Source organism: Cynara cardunculus, unplaced genomic scaffold (assembly GCF_001531365.2).
Source record: "Cynara cardunculus var. scolymus isolate 2C unplaced genomic scaffold, CcrdV1 Un_Scaffold_4794, whole genome shotgun sequence".
Taxonomy (NCBI): Eukaryota; Viridiplantae; Streptophyta; class Magnoliopsida; order Asterales; family Asteraceae; genus Cynara; species Cynara cardunculus.
The window spans coordinates 26,480-31,305 of record NW_020202070.1 but is presented as its reverse complement, the minus strand read 5'-3'; the positions used below and the strand labels follow the sequence as shown (position 1 = coordinate 31,305).

The window sequence follows — 4,826 nt, the reverse complement described above, 5'->3', positions numbered from 1 at the left end:
AAGTGATGAAGAACAAGAAGACCGATGAAGATATAAAAGCAGAAACGGCTAAGTCTGGAGTACAACCAGAGAACCGATGGACGACCTGGGATGCGATGGAAAGAGCATCCTCATCGATCCTCTGGTCATCAACACTTAGAGTATTCTCCAACAAATCATCCAGAAGCATACGATGAAGATTTAAAGATAAGAATGATTCATCACACCATGAATGACAGCTGGAGATGACATGTTGACAACTAGACTTCAAGTTTATCTCTAATATTAAAACTCATCAATAGAGTAGATAAACGTTATCTGTTAATAGAAGATTAGCTACAAAGTCTCATTAAATAGTTATCTTCTTAGCTAATTAATATAAATAGGTGATTGGGCCTATTGTAAAAAGAGTCGCTTAAGTTGCTTTTACGTTTTTCATATATATAAAGTGAAATATTTGACGCTCAAAATTGTTCTTAATTGTTTATAATTCATTCTTGAGTGTTCATCACTTTGTTCATAAAATCACTATAATTTAATTATTATTAACTAGATTATTAGTGTTATTGAGAGATCTGAAATTAACACATAATAAATAGTAAAATAGAATAAAATCATATTTATCTATAGTGCTATGTGTTCCTTCACATATGAAAACTAAGTACCAAAAATTCATTGACCTGATATAAATTCGTCACGAACTTGGTAATTTGCATGTGAATATCCACTCCAACCTCCACATGTACATTAATAAACACTCCATATTTTTTTACTCACTCGTATGTAAATGTCTACTAATATCTTATGCAATAAAATTGATTATTAATAGAACAAACAAATACAATCAGATATATTCTATCAAGACACGTATGAACTTATATATTATTCACATGTAAATGAACAGTAAGTTTATATTTAAAACATTTTGGGTAGAATTTTTGACAATGATACAACGGAAAGGAGAAATTTTTTGTTGAGCACTAGGCATGATTCTATTGGTACATTGTTCTAGTGTATTTCAATTTTTGAATTTATCATTTATTCAATTTTCAGTATGGTGACGACCATTTGTACTTGGTTGACTTGACCAATGATAAGTAATCTGAATTCATTTCAGTTCTAGTTTAGCACGTAAAGACTTCTGTTCATGTGTTTTAGAATTTAGTTGATTTACATCATGTTAGTATGTCGCCACACCTTTAAACAAGCTAGCAACTATGAGGTGTGTCATTCAGTCAAGGTTCTCCGGTGAGACCTTACTTTTAGGCCGTCGGTAGCAACTTTTCCCACTCAAATGATAAATTTAGGCCAAAACAGATTAAAGTGGTTGAATAAAGTGATTTAGTGGGTTTGGTCATCCAATATTCGGCTGGCCGGTTTGGGAAATGCTCAAACCAAAGTATGTGGTCAAGTTTTTGAGTTTTTGTGTTGCTCCATTCATCTTGATCAAACATATTTGTTTATATTATATATAACCCTGAATATCTACATGAACTAGGCGGTTCCTAATTCTTAAAATATTTATGGTTCTAAATCAAATGAGAATTATAAAAATATTGAGAACCGTAAAGACCGATCTAATCCCTAAATTGATTTGATCAAAGGTCATTAACTTAAATGGCATATTTGTAACATCAACAAACTATAACATTAATTATGTCAAACTTGAAAGAATTGTACGAAACATTGTTGAGATTCATGACATGAGGCGTGAATATCTTTTTTTCTTCTTTGATCATACAAGTTTAAATATTTTTATTTTTAAACAAAATTAACCACTATTTTTAATACTTTATTCAATGTGATTAATCAAATATAACATTTTTTTTATTTTTAAACTAAAATAATACACTGTTTATTTGAATCTAATATTTTAACGGCGATAAAAAAAATTAATAGTTTGAATCTAAAATTTAACAAAAAATCTAATATTTAATTACAATAAAAAAAATTAATTAAACAACATCAATATACTTTTTTATATTTTTTAATCATTGCTATTTTCATATAAAACATTACAACTAATTTAACTAACATGTTATTTCATTGAGTGAAACAAAACATCAATATTTTGTTTCATGTCAACAATATTTATTTTTTGCATCATTAAAACAATGTATTGTCTCACTTCAGTAATCATGTCGTGTTTCACATCAATGATTTTCATTATGTTGTTTCATATTGTGTTGTTTCACAGGATGAATCAACAATTTAGTGTTTCACTTCAAGAACGTTATTTGTTTCATAGTGTGAAATAACCTTAACCCATGTGTAAAATTTAAATCATATATACATATTTATATACACATATAATCTTAATCCGTTTTACGACGACTATTCTCACAAAATAAATTAAAACCCATCTTCAACAATAGCTACTCTCCCAAGCATGGTGACTTTATAGGCCTCGTTGGTGAACCTCGATTTTGAAATAAAAATGCATCGACATTTTTTCTTCTCTTTTTCTTTTGAACATGCTTGTTGACTTCAATCTCCATCAAACTTTTTATACTTGCAAATTCAAATAATAGAGATAGGAACACTTAGAAAGAAAATATTTACACATATACACTTGAAAGAGAGAATTAACTCCATTCACCAAATGAGATCTTTGATGATAAAATGACCGAAAAAATACCATTCTACCCCTACTCAACCAAAATAGAAACTTAACTAAAACCCTTATATGAAAATCGTTAATAAGATCGGTTCTAAACCTTTTTACAAGTTTCTCTTATTTTCCCTTTTAAAAAAGAGCCACATAACATTTATTGGTCTTGTAGCTCAGTTGGTTAGAGCGTTGGTCTTATGAGCTGAGAGTCATAGGTTCGAGTCATATCATATCGTTATATGGATTTCTCTATGACGAAATATGTAAAGTTATCTCCACCTTGAGGAGTAGGTAAACTTGTTATATAAGAGAGAAATCAATAAAATGGTACGACAAGGCTCGAACCTACGACCTTCGGCTTATAAGGCCAATGCTCTAACCAACTGAGCCACAGACCAATGTATGTTATGTGGGTATCCTTTTTCTTCATATTGATAGTCCTTGATGGGAAAACTAGATAACAAATAGACAAGTGGATACTTAACCATAGTTCTTTGTTATTCAAATTGGCTACTTGTCCGCAACTAATTAATATTTTCCAACTATGGTGCTATTATTTGTTGTATAAGTAACTATTTTTTCTTTCTTGGACAGTTTTGTTAAAATTATACCTATTTTGTTACATCAATGACTTATTAATGTTTGAGTGCTTTATCAGTTGAAACCATTTTATTGCAATATTGATTTACGACCATGATATTAGGGTGCCATCTATGGGAGGACTAGATATTTTGTAAGATCCATGAAATCCAATCTCAATCTCAAATCATATTAAATCAAGGGATAATTAGAAAATTAACTAGTAATTTTGGTAGTTTTCACAAAAAAATAAAGCACATTTTCAATATTTTTCAAATCTTATCTCTCCTCTTTTCCAACTAAAAGAATCGGGCGAACACTTTGAAAAATTTGTCAAACACATTTTGAACATCCATGAATACATTGTGAACATTACTACATTCTATCGAAACCACAAGATTTTCATTGTGAACATCCAGTAAACACATTGCAACCATCTTATAAAATATATGGTTTTGGTACATAAATTTTTTATTACCAAAAAATCTTATTTCAAAACATAAAAACACAAAGAACATTATCAAAAGGTTGAAAAACATAAACAAGAACTTCAATAACATAATATGAAAATAAATTAAATTAAATGAGATTCCTAAAATAATGGGAAAATAAATTTAATTAAATGTTTTGTTGAGTTGTTAAAAAACAAATTACTAAGTTACCATTTTATTTTATTTAAGAAAATAATATTAATTATCTCAAATTATTGGTTTACATTAAATCTTACTTATTTTACCAATATATGCGTTCAGTTAGAAATGTGTCTGTGAATCCCGAGGGAGAGAATCATGGGTTAAGGAATATCCATGAGGAGACATCTGCAGGCCACGGAAGAGGGAGGGAAGAGGAATCTTGAATACTAGAATAAATCCAGAAATTACTACAACAGTGGAAACAAGGAGCCGAGGTCGGGGCCGAGGAAGAGGGAGAGGTATACAACATGAAATTCATATTGAGTGGAAAAAGTCAGTACAAGGGAGCTCAACGTCAGGCCGTAGACGGGGCAGAGCAAGGGGCAGAAGTCGTGATCACAATCCTGGGATGTTAGCGGCCGATGACAACCACATCTATTCCACCTACCTCATCTTCTATATGAAAGGGAGATGATATTAAGATGTTTCTTGCCTGTAAGCCTTCTAAGTTTTCTGGTGAGCGTGATCCAGTTAAGGTCATGTGTTGGCTTAAAAAAACAGAATTGAGTCTAAAGACCAATAAAAGCTCAAGATAAGATAAAGTGATGTTTGTTCTATCGAGATTGCACTCGAGTGCATTGTTTTGGTGGGAAATTATGATGAGTTCAAATTCAAATATTCTGGATACAATTTTTTGGGAGAATTTTGTTGCAAAGTTTAAAGTTCAGTATTGTCCTGAAGTTCCGATACGAAAACTAGAGGACCATTTTCTTCAACTAAAGCAGGGCAGTACGACGGTTCATCAGTATACTGAAATATTTCATGGAACAGTCTCGATTCACCGAGACATATGTTGCCATTGAAGGCAGCAAAGTGAGAAAGTATATCTGGGGTTTGGAAGCCAACCTTAGAAAGTATGTGATTTACAGAAATCCGGTTACATTTCCAGCAGCGGTTGATGTTGCAGAGATTCTGGAACAAGATAATAATCGACAATCACAAGAGAGAATTGGGCAGAAGATGAT

General features: G+C 31.2%; 1 non-coding gene across 1 annotated transcript; it reads right to left on the bottom strand.

Moving 5' to 3' along the window:
• Positions 1-2,914: 2,914 nt before the first annotated feature.
• TRNAI-UAU lies at positions 2,915-2,988 on the bottom strand. The gene has a single exon. It is a non-coding gene; the product is annotated as a tRNA-Ile (tRNA).
• Positions 2,989-4,826: the final 1,838 nt, after the last annotated feature.